The sequence below is a fragment of the Camelus ferus genome, chromosome X, assembly GCF_009834535.1.
Source record: "Camelus ferus isolate YT-003-E chromosome X, BCGSAC_Cfer_1.0, whole genome shotgun sequence".
Classification (NCBI taxonomy): Eukaryota; Metazoa; Chordata; class Mammalia; order Artiodactyla; family Camelidae; genus Camelus; species Camelus ferus.
The window spans coordinates 21771948-21788445 of record NC_045732.1 but is presented as its reverse complement, the minus strand read 5'-3'; the positions used below and the strand labels follow the sequence as shown (position 1 = coordinate 21788445).

General features: G+C 38.4%; 1 pseudogene; it reads right to left on the bottom strand.

Moving 5' to 3' along the window:
• Positions 1-5328: 5328 nt before the first annotated feature.
• Positions 5329-14252, bottom strand: LOC116662201 (annotated as a pseudogene).
• Positions 14253-16498: the final 2246 nt, after the last annotated feature.

Genomic DNA, 16498 nt, shown 5'->3' with positions numbered 1-16498 from the left:
CCTGAAGCCAATGAAAAGATAACTAATGACACAATGTCATACCAAGTCCAGATGAATCATGAAGTGGTAACGAGGAAAGTGAGGTTGCTTACAGATCACAGCGCTCAGGATGGTTTCTTGAAGGAAATGGGATTTGAACTGGGAGGAGGAATTAAGTGAGCAGAAGCTGATGGGCTTTGCGGTAATGAGCAGGAGTGGGCGGAGCAGTGACCTATCGAATCCTTCTTCCGGCCTTTCTTCCTTCTTCTTCATATCATGAAGTGGAATAAAGCTTTCAAAACTTGATTTTGCTTTTGGCATGATCAAAAGACATACCTGAAGCTTTAGGAAATAGTGTGAGGTGTTTTCCTTGCAGGAATGGTCTCTTTCTGTGTTATTTACCACCAGACTTCCTGTCCTACTAGATAGCAGCTCTATGAAGAAAACTCTAGTCCCTAAGGTGTTAATTTTTATTTAAATTTTGATAATGCTTCACTATTGCACACAGATGCAACAAATGTAACTTTATTCAATATTGTGGGATAAGAGGGATGTGATCTAATAATTCCCATGGTTGATATCCCCCCATTTCCTCTGTGATGAACTAGATGACTTAGGGTTGCTGGGCCCCCTGGATCACAGCTACATGTGACAGTGTCTTCTAAACAGGGTTCCTTGAAGGTGAATCAAGGTTGTTGGGATATCCAAAGTTGCTAGACACCTCTCTGTGGGACCTGCCTGATACTGAAAAAGGACTGAAAGCAAATAAAGAAATACAGCTCAGTGAGCTGGCAAATCAGTGGTGTAAATGGACTCTTGGCACCTCATTGACTTTCACTGGTCACTGAGTCAGGTCCACACTGTTTGTTGAGGGTCAGTTCAGTAACTTGTTCTTCTTTTTATCAGCTGCTTGGTATTTCTGTCTATTGGAGCCAGGCTCCTACAGACTGGCCGAGATGTTACTCTGTCTGTGTGTGTGTGTGTGTACACGTCTATTTTCTTGAGGTCTTGGAATGGTTTTTAAACCTAGCTAGTCATTTCAATTACTTGGAGTCTTTTACAAAATACGGATGCTTGGGATTCACCCTAAATCATTTAGATAAAAATCACCATGCTGGGGCCCAGACACCAGTATATTTTTTAAAAGTTCCATCGGGGCCTCTAAAGTTCACTGAGTTTTGAGATCCACCGACCTCTCGTGAGAGGACGAATGCCTTGATTTGTATGCGTGCATCTCTGTCAGATGCTTTAAATGAAGTCATTAACCAAAATACATTTCCAGAGTTCGGGTCATTGAGTTTAAAATCAAATGAAATGCATTCCTGGGTGATAGAACAGTCAGGACATGAGAACTAGGGTGATGAACACAGATGTAGCTACTGTCTCTGATGGAGGACAGAGAGGGGCCAAAGAAAGCTGGTGCCTAGCTCACAGCTGCAGAGATGCATTTAAGAACAATCAGTGCCATTATACCAGTTGTGAGGTGGTTCCTGGCCTTCAACTTCCTGTTCCTTGATCAAGAGGAGGACTTTAACTGGCCAAGAAGGCTAGTCAGACTGTGCTAGCCTGCTACATGTGGGTGCCGAGAGATTCTGATGAGGCACAAGTCCTGACTTCTTTGTGGAATAAAGTAAGAATAAGAAAGAAAGAATTCATATGTGAAAATCCTTTGTAAAGGTCCATCTTCCTCCTCAGGGCAGTGCAGTCACTCTGTAGGTTGAGCTCTTTTTCAGGCCATTGTAAGTGGTTAAACAGTGGCAGAGACTACAGAATTTGGACTCAGATATCAGATTTAACTGTGGCTTCACCTTGTACTAGCTGAGTGAGCTTGGGCAAGTTCTTTGACTTGTCTAAACCTCTTTTTCTCTGAAATGTAGGCAGTTACAAGACTGGTGTGAGAACTACAGATCATTTGCTCATAAATTCATTTAATGAGTATTTATTAACTACTGTGGATCTGGTACTGTTTCAGGAACTAGGGAGAAAGCAAGGGATAAACAGTATCCAGCTTGCATGGAACTTACAGGGGTATACCGGAACAAGGACAGTGAACAAATCAGCTGGTGGAGACCGTGTGCCAGCTGGTTGAGAAGGACTTTGGAGAAGCAGGAAGCAGGGCAGAAAGGGTAGGAATTCCTGGGGGAATGCAGATTTTATGGGGAATGTTGAGATTTTCTATCAAGAGATCCTCATTGATGAGATAATTGAGAAGAGTCCTGAAGGACTTAGGACAGCTGAGCCAAGTAGGTGTGTACAGGCAGCAGTCATAGCATGTGTAAAGGCACTGAGGTGGTATTTATTGTATGTGGAATTTTTGAGAACTACAAGGAGGCCAGTGGGGCTGGAGCAGAGTGTGAGAGGGAGACTGGTGTGAGATGAAGTCAGAGTTAGTAATGAGGCCAAGTTATGGAGGCAGCCCTGATCAAATTTTACTCTACGTAGGAGTCCCCTCAGGATGTTGTTGAGGTGTGGATTCACATTCACTAGATCTGGAGTGGGGTCTGGGGTTCTGCATTTTGAACCTCTTCTAGGTCCACAGACTACTCTCTGAGTGGAAGTGGTGTGGGGCCATGTAAGCTGTTGTAAATAAAGATGTTACTCTGGCCCTGAGTGATGGGATGGGAGCCACAGGAAGGTTTTGAGCAGATGGGTGTTCTGAAGTGATGGCTCTGGCTGCTGGGACAATGAAGTGTGGTCAAAAGCCCTGGTAGACTGGGCACTTCTGTCCCAGAGTTGCCACTCACTCACTGCCTGTCTTTGGCAAGTTGTTTAAATTCCCTTTTTTCCCCAACTTTTTGTTTTGAAAAAGACTAAACCTAGAGAAAAAGTGAGAGAAAAGTATTATCAGCACCCTTATATCCTTCACCTAGACTGACCGACTGATAATATTTTGCTCTATTTGCTTTATCTCATACTCGAAGTATGTATTTGCCCCATTGTTCTTACTAACCATTTAAAAGTAAGTTTTTGACATGACCCTTCATCCCCAACTATTTCATTATGTACCTTCTAAGAATAAGCAAAATCTCCTATTTAAATGCAGTCAACTATCAAATTCAGAACATTTGATATTGGTACGGTCATCTAATATAAAATCTCAATTTAAATGTATTAGAATCTGAAGGATATATGTAGAAATATCATGGAATCACTTTGCTTTACACCTGAAACTAACACAATGTTGGAAAGTAACTGTACTTCAATTTAAAAAATGGTTAAAAAATTCAGTTGTGTTATCAACCATTCCTGTCTTTATTTTGATGTCTAGATTGGCCCAGTTTTGCCAGTAGGAGCCCATTTAATCTGGTTCCCATGTTCTTTTCAGGTTTTGAGCGCTTCCTTCCTTTCTTGCCCCACAAAATATTCCAGGTTCACTTTGTACTTTACTGTCTCCAAACTTGGATCGGCTGTTTCTTCCAAGAACCTTGGTTCCTTTTAGCAGGGACTTAAACCTGTTTAAGTACCAACTTTTTAAAAATTTATGAAATGAGGTGGCAATATAACATAACTTGCAGAGTTATTTTGAGGATTCAATGAGTAAATCTCTATAAAACACTTTCCATCATCCCTGGTACATAGTAAGTGCTCAAGAAATTAATTTTATTTCAACTGTTTCCAAGGCAGTGTAAATAATGGAAGTGTGGCTGAGAATGACAGTGGATGAATTTAGCAAATGTGAATGAGAATGTCCTCTGAGGGAAAGCAAAAGGTTAACAGATTTCCATAATAGGTCCATAAATAATCTACTTTGCCTCCTGATGCATAGATGAGGAACAGTTTGCCATCATACATGGCATTTTAGCATAAATAGTTTCCAATCTTATTCTTAAGTCCTTATGCAAATACCATAGAAAATAAGTCTTACTCTCAAGTAAGTAAATTCTTCATTTTTGATGATGTGGGAAGAGATTTTACATAAGGCTTTAAATCCTAAAGCATTTCATTTAAAATTATTGGCCAAAATGTCTTTAAGAAGGGAGCTTCACGTGGAGAGATTGATCCCATTTAGACTCAGACGTAGAAGTGGCATGAGAACGTAATACTGGAGTCTTACAGTGTTGAGGAGTTGGTGTTGCTTCATCATTTCTGATTTTCCTGACCATGAGCAATCACACTTTGCAGGGAGGATTGCTCTTCATGTGTGTTTTTTCTTAAAATTACATTTAGTTTTTCTTTATTATATAATCATTAGATGTTCCTTGTGGGCACCTTAGAAAATATAAATAAGCAAAAAGAAAAAAATTCTCATCATCCCACTACCAAAAGGCAACCATAATGAACAGTTTAGTGAACATGTTATATTTTTGTATTATATGCATTTATATGTATTATATTATTTACATAAAAGAGGTATGTGCTAATACTGCAGTATTGTATGTAAGTGCCTTTTCTTTTAATAATGTATCAAAAACATCTTTTCATGTCAATAAATATTCTGTAACTTCATTTTAATGAATGTGAAATAGTTCTTACAGTTGTATAAAATTTATTTAGGGATTGCATTGAATCTGTGCATTGCTTTAGGTAATATGGATGTTTTAACAATGTTAATTCTTCAAATTCATGAACATGGAATATTTTTCCATTTCTTTGTGTCTTCTTCAGTTTCTTTGGACAGTGTCTTTTAGTTTTCAGTGTACAGATCTTTCACCTCTGTGGTGAAATATATTCCTAGGTATTTTATTCTTTTTGTCACATTGTAAAACAGATTGGTTCCTTAATTTCTCTTTTTGCTAATTCGTTGTTAGTGTATAGAAACACAACAGATTTTTGTATTTGCTAACATTCTATTGGTCAGAACAAGTTGCAAGTTCATTGTCAAAGTCAAGATGCAAGAGAATATACTCAGTCTCTGATGGAAGAAGTGCAAAGTCACATGTCAAAGCCTGTGGAAATAGACAGGTTGGTGTGGAGAATGGAGCCAGTAAGTGAGTTGATCACTCCAAAGATTAGATTACATTAACCTTCATTCTGAGCTTTTCATTATCTATTTCCATTCTTTTTTTTAATTGAAGTATAGTCAGTTACAATGTGTCAGTTTCTGGCATACAGTATATTGTTTCAGTCATACATGTACATACATATATTCATTTTCATATTCTTTTTCGTTATGGATTACTACAAGATATTGAATATAGTTCCCCATGCTGTTTCTATTCTGACTGAAGTTTCTCTCTTCAGAACTTATCCTTGGGATTTAGTTGAATTTAGTCTTGGGTTGTTTATGTTTCTTAGTCTTTTCTTCAGCTAAATTGTGAGCAATTTAACATGGAAACCATAGCTTAGGTTTTTGTTTTTCATTTTTTTTTTTTTTTTTTAGGTTTTACAACTTTATTTGACAATCATAGGTCAGTCCTTATCCACATTAACTGTCTGGAGATTTTTGAAAGTGGTGACAGGTACCTAGGTAACCAATGTATAGAGCTTATTTGGTGAATCTACATCCTCATTACGTTTTCTGGATGACCGCTCATGGATATGGTATGGGACATTCCTTATTCCTTTAGCCCAGACAGCTTTACTGAGCCTGGTGTCATTGTGCACATCTGGAGTTCCCATCTGCTTCACGGGAAATTTCCAGATCCTTTCAAATGCCCAAGAGTGCACACTCCTTGAAGCCCACTCCATGTATGCACTCGTGAATATTGATGGTGTGTTCTCTGGTCACTACCTCGTTGATGGCCGGATGGCCTTTCTCCTTCTCGCCCCGCTTCTTTGCAGGAGCCTTTCTGCTGGGCCCAGGTTGGAGAAGCTTAGGTGTTTTTCATATTTCCTACATGTCCTACAACAGTGGTGAGCACATATGCATATATCAGGTACCAATAAAAACTGAAGTAATGTATTTGTAGAAGTCACATAAGAAACATTTCCTGGTGAAAAATAAATCTTATAATTGCTAAGATCTTAATCTAAGATTCTAATGAAAGTTAGGCTCTAAGCATACAACACCTTCTTAAAGAATTTGGCATAAACAACAATGCCTAGACCTTTCTCAAATAAATACAAATTGGAAAGCAGAAGGAGTTGTATGTTTCTGGGCTGCCTCCTGCTGTAATATTAACTATTTCTGGTATAATGGCAGGCTGTCTCCTCTATAATCAAAGGAAAATGTACAGATTGACAATTCTCCCAACTATTCAAATGTATCTTAAAAATAAAATTGGTGGTAAGTGACAGGCATTTTGCATGTGCTGGTTATTTTGACCTGATGGATTTGCAAATTTCTTACCAGCATAGAAAATAAAAACTGCTGCTTATTTTTAAGTACAAATCATATGTGCAGCAAATGAAGTCACATTTTTTATTTACTCATTTATTTGTTTGTGCTGTTAGAAAACCACTTTGCAGCGAGTGTGAGGGAGAATACTTATTAGGCTAATAACAGCAGAATCATAGAAATGAGGCCCGTAGACAAATCTGCCTCGAGAAAATAAAGTGCAGTTACAGAAAGTTAAGAATCTGGAAAGATCAATGGATGCCAAGAACTAAAAATAGTAAGCAGCATGGAGAAAAAAAGTGAAGAGAAAAGGAAAACATCAGGAAACCACTAACAGTGTTTGGGATGGCTAGTTTGTCTTTGTTCCCTGTTGAAAATTCCTAAAATTTCCTTAATAGATATTTTAAAATTCCTCCAAATAGATAACTTTTATTTTACACAATGTCTAAATGCCTGTGAGTGTCTTTTTCACTTCAACAGGTGCAGTCACACATACACACATATACAAATGCACTGGCATTTGACTTCTGTAATGAAACGCTTTGTTGGATAAAAAATATAGCTAATTCAGTAAAATATGTTAATATGCAAAGTAAAAATGAAGTTGATTGTAATGAGTAAAGCTGATTCCAAAGTATAACAAGATTCCTGTATCCAAATGGAAAATTTCTAGCTATTAATATTGAAACATCCTCATCTAATTTGGGAGGTAGTGCATTGTGCTTTTCTTTGACAGAAATGCAGATGTTGTGATGAGAATTTTGTTCTTAATTTCCTTTCAATTTTCAGTAGAATATTGGACACCATATTGCTCTTTATGAAGGTATCTATTCAGTGTGAAACGGGAAGACCATGGCATTAAGACCAGTTTTTAATTTTATTAAGTATAGTTGATTTACGTCAGTCTCAGATGTACAGCAGAGCGATTTAGTTATATGTGTACATTCCTATTTAAAAAAAATTTTTTTTGTTTGTTTTTGTGGGGAGGTAATTAGGTTTACTCATTTATTTTTAGAGGAGGTACTGGGGATTGAACCCAGGACCTCATGCATGCTAAGCATATGCTCTACCAGTTGAGCTATACCCTCCCCCTGTGTACATTCCTATATGTACACACACATATGTTTTCAGATTCTTTTCCAGTATATCTTATTAGAAGATATTGAATATTGTTCCCTATGCTATATGTAGGTCCTTGTTGTTTATCTGTTTTGTATATAGACGTGTGTATCTTTTACTCCCAAACTCCTAAGTTATCCCTCCCTCCACCTTTCCTCTTTGGTAACCATAGTTTGTTTTCTATGTCCGTGAGTCTATTTCTGATTTGTAAATAAAATTTGTATCATTTTTTAGATTTCATATATAAGTGTTATCACATGATATTTTTCAGTCTGTGTCTAACTTACTTCACTTAATATGGTAATCTCTCGGTCTATCCATGTTGCTACAAATGGCATTATTTCATTCTTTTTTATGACTAAGTAACCTTCCATTTGAATATGTATATACCACATCTTCTTTATCTAGTCATCTGTCAATGGACATTTAGGTTGCTTCCATGTCTTGGCTGTTGTGAATAGAGCTCCTATGAACATTGGGGTGCATGTGTCTTTTCAAATTAGAGTTTTCATCTTTTCTGGCTAAATGCCCAGGAGTGGGATTGCTGGGTCATATGGTAAGTCTATTTTTAGCTTTTTGAGGGACCTCCATACTGTCCTCCATTGTGATTGCAGCCATTTACATTCCCACCAGCAGTGTAGGAGGATTCCTTTTTCTCCACACTCTCTCCAGCGTTTATCATTTGTGGAGTTTTTAATGATGGCCGTTCTGACTGGTGTGAGGTGTGTAGTTTTGATTTGCATTTCTCTGATAATTAACGATATTGAGCATCTTTTCATGTACCTGTTGGCCATCTGGATGTCTTCTTTGGAGAGATGTCTGTTTAGAAGACTGGGCAGTCTTACTTGCTTACAGACATCTCCATAGTTTATCTTTCCTTCCTGTCACCTGAATCCCAAAGGAATCCCAGAATTCATGTTCTGTGTTCTAGAAAAATCCATGAAAATTACAAAAAGCCTATCCTTTTTGTCTTTCTAGGTCTATCATGTTCATAACACTTTTGGCCCCAACCTATAACTCACAGCCCTTTTTGAAAGTTGATAAGAAATAGTAAACCATGATATTTTTGCATCAATTTACCCTTTCCTCCTATTCATCTATTACAGTTTTGGAGTTTCTTTCAGATCCTTACCATATCCATGGTTAAATGACTCCAGTCTCTGACTTTTGATCTGGGGGAACCTGGGTGAGGATTGGGATTGGTGTGGCACCCTGGGCTAGTCGGTTCGGGCCGCCATATCCAAGTATCCCCGTCTGGGAGGCTCATGCAGCAGAAGAGTGTTTTCTCACAGTTCCGAAGGCTAGAATTAGGAGATGAAGGAAGGTATCAGTAGGATTCATTTCTACTGAATTCTCTCTTCTTAGTTTGTAAATGGCTGTCTTCTCACTGTGTCTTCACTTGGTGTTCCACTATGCTTGTTTGTTTGTGTCTTAATCTCTTTCTACAGGGACACCAGTCACATGAGAGAGATCATTTTACCTTAATCACCTCTTTAAAGGCTCTGTTTCCAAATACAGTCACATTCAGAGGTACTGGAGGTTAGGACTTCAACACTGGAATTTCAGAAGGACATAGTTCAGTCCATAACACACGCCTTTCACCAACATCGTGCAAGAATCTTTAAGCTACTGCATCTGTAGAGAAAAATCTGTTTCAAGTCATTTTTTTTTCTGAATTACATGGATGTAAATGTTTGTGGTTCAGCATATGATTGGCAAGCCGGAAGTACCTCAGGGATTTGAAAAAGCATTTTAGATATTCTGACACATTCAGTAGGTAATCTGATCCTATTGGACAGACAGCTTGAGTTTCCAAACTACACTCACATTGAATAAAGGTGAGATTTTTTTTTTCACTCTCCACTCCCCACCCCGTACCAACCAATTAAGATGGAATTATTTGGGGGGAAAAATTATGAGTAGAAGAATCAAGAAGAACCTCTAGACTCTTTTCCTAAAGTTCTTTCAGGCTATCATCTAAAGCATCATGTATGTATTTTTAATTTTCCAAAAATTTATTATCACAGTGACAATGACATAACATAACACCTTTATCATATGACATCTCTTCTCAGTTCATTGCTACAAATACCTAAGATATCTCATTCCCTCCCCGTCTCTTCCTCCTTCCTCCCTCCTGTCTTTCTCCCCTTCCATTACCTTGACTCTGTAATTCCCTAATTTACACAAAGGAGGAGTCAGGGTAAGCCTCAGGCAAACTGATTGCTAATGCAATTCACTTACCAATCATTGCTCTGTGATCACTCTGAGTCATCTGATGAGGACAATAAAGTTAATGAGGACACGAAAATGAAGAGAAGCAGGGACGGACGATGATCAGGAAAAAAGCAGAGGACTGAGAAGCATGGAGAAAGAGGGCAGGTCGTGACCTCAGTCAGGGGCACCCTGGAACCCAGGAGCGAGGGGAAAAATGAAAGCTTCTCCCCGTGACCCTGGGTGCGTTGGGATGCAGCTGACACAAAATACCCAGTTGGATTTTCTGACAAAATCTCAGCTCAAGCACAAATGTTATTCTGAAGATAATATGTGTATAGGAATGATTATATGGCTTTGGTATGTTATTTCCTTGCCGTAAAGAAGAATATATTATTTATTTTTAGAAGTAGCCTGAGCCTCACACAGTTTCCACAGGTATGAGGGCTAGTTTACAAAGTATTAGAATCTTCCAGTGGAGAAAGCATCATCAAAGTTGTAATGAGAAAGACCCTTTTTAAATTTTTATTTTCATTAATCTATTTTTTTTTTAGGCAGAATGAAAAGTGCCAGTGTGCTGTCCCTGGGGATAACTGTAGTTGTTAGCAGGTCACGGTCCTTGGTAAACAGGTCCAGTGCTATTAAGAAAGAATTACAGGAAGCACATTTGCTTTTCTGCTTGATGGCCTGAAGTAATTTTAATAGACCCCTGAATTTTGTGTCTAAGCAAGCCAGGGACATATGGAAATCATTTTAAGTTGTTAATAATTTTGTGGCTGATGGGAATTGTAAAGAGGATTTATTTTAATCATTTTAGGACTTATTAAAGGGACATCGTTGGGAGCTGAGGGGATTAATTACTTGGGGTGAGTTCTCCAGCAAGCCCCTGTGAATCTGGGATTTTATCTGTCAGGAGAAAACACACCCACTGCGCCTGTCCCCACGGCATAGGTGTTAAAGGAACCTGGGACCTCTGCAGGGTCGGAAATCAAAGCCTGGTGACAGATCAATACTCGAAAACACCTCTCATTGTTTGGAATGTTTTCTCAGCAAAGTAAAACATACTAAAGCGGTAAAGGTCTTGGGTTTGGCTCTGGTAATTATTAATCCCAGGGTCCTAGATGAATGAATTTACTTTCCTCTGCCTCTGTGTCTTTATCTACAAGAATGGCGATACCAGTAGCAAGTACCTGCCTATAATAGCACTGTGAAGGTCAGATAAGTTGATCACAGTCCATCTTATAACACCAAGCCTGACGCAGAGTGAATGCTCAATAAATTGTAACTATTCTTATTGATATTGTTACTGTCATATTTAAAACCTGTATCTGCATCATTTTACACTTTAGAAAGAGATACTGAAACTTAAAGAGTATTGAGAAAAGAATAGGCCTAGACTTTGAATTTTGATGGTATGCATTACAAAATAATGGGTCTGCAATTGGGAAAATAGAATTTACATTTTCTGCATAGAAAAATTTGTGCTGTTCTAATTCTCTCCAGTTCCTTGAACTGTCTAGATACCAACTCGAGATAGATTGTCATTCTTTGTTTTATTTTGCTCGTACTCAAAAATATTGTCCCTGTCTAAATAAAGGTTGGTGGTATTTTCCTTGGTTGTTTTTGAAATGGAAAGTTTACTTGATCAGATTGAGCCTTTTAAAACATTTATCCAGCCTGTTTCCTAAAATTAAAAATCTGTAACCTTTCCATTGAATAAGCAGGGTTCATGGGGGTGTAACTATAAAGGAACTTTATTTTTGTCTCTCAATATCTCTTTAAATTTATTCTGTGGGGCTGGTTCTTTTGTTAGCCTTTGATGAAATTTAAGGGAAGTCCCATAATTTTAATGGTCACCTTAGGTAATAAAACAACCTTGAGTCAGTAATTAATTTGTCCTGTCAAAATACTATCTTTCACTTGAAGGTAAAGCTTCTCTCTTCTAGTTTGCTTGCTGCCGGCTGGTTGCCAGTAGATGGATGGGTGGGTGGGGTTTCTGATTAGTTTATTCCTTCTTCTTCTCTTGCATGTTAATTCCTCTTCCCCCAAAGCAGTCAGAGCCCTCTAGGTTTAGAGCTGGAAGCAGCAGAGGGTAAAGAGGATGAGAATATTCTGGCTTGCCTGCCATTGTTTGGTGATCCAACATCAGCCCTCTCTAGATCTGGCAAGTGTTTAAAGCTGAGTCTTTTCAGGGCAGGCACCTTTATGGGATCATCAGAGACCCTGTGGCCCTTTGCCTCTGCATCTCATTGCTGGGAATCTCTCACTGTCACTTACAGTTCTTTTGATAGGGGAAGCACATCTCTGATTGCTCTTGGCTGGTTGGCTGGCTGGCTGGTTACTAGAGCCTTCCTTGGCACCTAGACATCTGGTGGCACTTACAGCTTCTGTTTGTCCCTTTCCTGGAGTCGCTTGGACAAGAAATGAGATGAAGCTACACTAACTCGCTCATGTGCAGACTACATGTTTCTCCCAAATTATTCTCAGAATGCACGTGACCTCCAATGCAGTAACCTTTCTTTCACTCCTGTTTTAAAGCAGCACACAATTCTAGACCCTAATATTACTTAGGGAGGAGTCTGACTCTAACCAGTGTCTTTCTCCACCCATGTGAGAAATAGGTGAAACTTTTCAGATGGTCTCAATATATCTCTTTCCCTAGGTTTGCAAAAGCCATCACAGCAAATCAATTTATTCTTCCAAAATTCCTCTAACTACTTTTAATCTTTTTATATCCTCAATTGGGGTGTGAGATGAAGAGCAGAATAGCAGGTTATTTTTCTTTGACTCTTAACTATGGGTAACATTCTATTATTCTGGAAAATACCATCATTATGTGGGTATTTCACACGACAAGATGCTTTACTTGAAACTCTTATATCTGTGCACCATGTTCCATTTTCTCTATATTATCTCATATATATGTGTGTGTGTATGTGTGTGTGTGTATATATATATATATATAAAATTGTGGTAAAAAGCATATAACATAAATTTACCTTCTTAATCATTTAAAAATTTACAATTCCGTAGTTAAGTATATTCCTATTGTTGTGCACCTTGGATCACATTGTAAACATCTCATTGTATGTTGAAAACAATCCCAGGTTTTTCTGGGATTTCTTTTAAAGCATCTTTTAAAAACACACCTTAATTATGGTATGATTCCTGTACAGTAAACTACACATATTTGAGATGAACAATTTGATGGATTCTGATAGACGTATACACTCATGAAACCACCACCACAATCAAGATAGCTAACATTTCTATCACTCTCTAAGAGATGCAAATTTCGAATTCCCAATTTATCTCTTCTCACCCCTTTCTCCCCGGTAACCATAAGTTTGTTCTCTACGTCTGTGAGTCTGTTCTGTTTTGTAGGTAAGTTCATTTGTGTCAGTGTTGGTTGTTAGATGCTTACTCAAGCTTCTTCATATAAGGGGAACTGGTATCAGGACAAACATGGCCAATAATGAGATAGCATCTCATGAAAACTCAGTTCACAAGCTGTAAGAGTGCTGAGCCTTGTGGAGGTTGTCATTGGAAGGAGAGGTAGGAACAGAAACAGCTCTTGAAACAACTTCATGAGTCTCTTCCGTTCCACAGCTACCCTACTGATAAAACTTGAGTGTTCGTAGTCTGCCTACTTCTTTTGAACTGATACTCTCTGCTTATTGTTTTCTTCTTCATGTATCCTATCTTCATACATCATAATTTTGGTTTTATCATAGTTTCTGGTTCATAATAATTTCTGTTGACTGCTTTACTGCTCTGAGCAACTGTTCATAACTCCAGCTCATCTTCACACAGTGAAATTTCTCATTTTCTTGGTATTGTTATTTCCTAGTTTAAATTTTCAAGAGAAGAAATCGGATTGTCTTTGCTTATCTTTTCATACCATGTGGGCGCTGTCAGCCAAAGGATTGGCTCTACTTGGGTCCAAATGTGGCTACAAATGGCTGCCCTTTGAGCAGAGGCTGGGGGGAGGCAGTTCCTGAGAATGTACCCTGGGGGACAGCAGGCAACATGATTAATTTTATATACTTAAAAATATTTTGTGTGCATGCCTAAACAAGAAGTAGTATTCATTTTTGCGGTGTTTGGCATAAAGCAGGAATTCTTAGAGGAGAAGTGTGCTAATAAAAGCTCTCTAAGAAGAAGCAATTGAAAAACGGGCTTCTGAATTTCTAATTGTAGTGGATTGTTTTGAGGGAGGAGCTGTTTTCCTGGCTTAAGGTTCCCCAGCAGCAGACCCTAAGACAAGAATGCTATTACAGATAGTTTATTTGGAAGATGCTTACAGGAAACACTGGCGAGGGAAGGGGAGAAATGACAGAGGGCAAGGACGGTGGCCAATAAAAAGTACAGTATTAAGTGGTTACTCCCGTGGCTTAGTCCACTGGTTAATTCTGGGAAATGTACAATGCATCTCAAAGTTATCTCAGATGAGTACCTGGGAAGCTGGCTGTTTAGCCACTAATTCCTCGTGGATCATTGGTTGAGGGCTGCTTCTGGGCCATTAATTCTCTGGCACTTCTGACCTGCCTGGTGCATGGTTTATAGCTCCATGTCCAGTAAAGAGTCTTCAAGTCGGGAGTCACAGGGTTGCAGTAAGCAGCCCTTACTGTGCAGGGGCGAGAGCAGAGAGGCCGTGGGCAGGGCACTGACCGCATTTACCCCCAAATCCCTTCTCCCTTTCTCCTTTCTTGAACTGCAACATGATTTCATTCAGGTATTCATCCCTTAGGGAAGGTTACTAAAGCTCGGGGTTCAATATGGATTAATCTTAACCATTTGTGGAGATTCCATTCCTTGTGCCTGCGATTTGGTGTAGGTGTGGGCACGCGGTGCCACGCAGTACGAGATGTGAGATGAGGTCTGCTAGGGGCTCTTATAAAGAGACTCAGAGGAAAAGGCAGCAGCGCATTTTACCCCACACATGTCACATATTCATGTGTCACTCAGAAATGTGAGCCCCATGTTTGTACCATGAGCCCTGAATTTGCCAACCCTGAAGATGCCCTACCTTGAGATTTCTGAGTTTGAGAGATGACAACTTTTCCTGATTATCTTAATCATTTTGAGTCAGGTTTATTTTTTACCAGCAAAGGCCTCCTAATTGGTACAAGGATAAAGTGTAAGTACAAGATGACAAAGCTCATTTTGGAAGTTTCCAGAAAGGTTTATTAAGAGATCGTAGGATCATGTCAATATGTTGTTAACAATTCTAGCTCCCTTTGTACAACACTAACACCCCTTGTATAGTACAGACAACATTCAGGGTTTTGCTAGTGATTGATCGTGAGTTCTAGAACAGCAGTTTATTCAATCTCAACCTTTGATTGAATATCTGTTCAATATACTGTGATTAAATGGGAAATATGCATAAAACTCTTTTTCTATATACTGAGGTAGGTTAGCTTGGAGAAGAGCACAGGTGCAGTTGTTTGAGTTGCCAGCTGAATTAACAACTTTTTTTTCCCTCAAGACTACTTCTTACTCGAAAGAAAGACTGACAGAAAAAATGATGCCTACCCAAGACTTGGGTATTTGGCAGTTCCTCATAAATGAATGAATTGAATATGTTACTTCAAGGAAAATGCTGTCAATATTTGTTGCCAATGATAAAATTTGAGCTTTCAAGTAGGATTTTGACTTTTGGAAGACTTCCATGCACCCAGGTGATATTTGCCCAACACTTTAAGACTATTTTGATGAGATCAGTGATAATATTGACAAATGTAATTTTTCAATATTGTATTAATAAAATGTGTCAACGTTTGGAACATCTGTATAACTCAGTGAAGCGGTGTTTTCCAAATGCATGATACATGATATTACAAAATCATGCATGGGAAAAATACACATTCACAGTGAAAGACAGACTAAAGGACTTTAATGTAACAGAGTAAAAATAAGTTTAGAAATACAGTTTTAGGTTCCCCATTGCAACTAACTTCTAAGAAATTACCATTTGCTTAGTTTTGATATAGTGTCAAAGAATAATATCCACAATTATCTGAAAAGATTCTCAAAATAATCCTCCCTTTTCTAACCACATGTCTGGGTGAGGCTGGATTTTCTTCATATACTTCCACTAAAATAGCATATCACAACAGATTGAATGCAGAGGCACAGGTATAAGAATCCAGCTGTCTTCTATTAGAACAGGCATTAAAGAGATTTGCAAAAATGTAAAGTAACGTCACTCTTCTCACTCATTTTTTTCCTCATTAAAAATCTGTAACTTTTGTTAACATGCAATGGGCTTATTATTTTTAAATGAACTCCTATTTGAAAATTTCCTTTTAATTTTGAATACAGCTATATATATATATACACACACACACATACATACACACACATCACATAAACCAAAGCTCTTTGGAAGTCCTCATTTATTTTAAGAGTTTATAGGGTCCTGTGACAAAAAAAAAAGTTTGAAACTATTTTTACAGGGCACAGTGGAAAGGGTTCAGAGCATTAAGGATAAACCAAGAGACCTGGGTTGATAACTGACACAAACAGAAGTAGAGGGTGTGATGTGATTATAGTTAATGGTCTTGAAATAAACAATGATGGAGAGGTTAGAAAGAAGGAGGAGATGGGGGAAATTTCTAGAAGCATGAGAGTTCTGGCCTCCCTCTTGACCCGTATAGATGGAGGTATGGAGGTCACTGGAAGGAAAGAAGAGATCTGGGATGATGTATTAATGTATCCTACATGGTCATGGTTCTTGATGTTTATTAAACTGACAATAAACCAACAAAAATAAAACATTTAACTTTACAAGGGATTTCTTCATAAATGATAACATTTAATGTTTTTAAATTTGGAGGATGCGGGCTCGATGAGATTTTTGCTCTTCAGGAGATAGGGGTGACATGATGAAGGGGAGGGGAGACTCCTAGGTAGGGGGTGGGGGGACAGGAGAGAGACAGGGAAGCGAGCCGGAGAATGGGACAC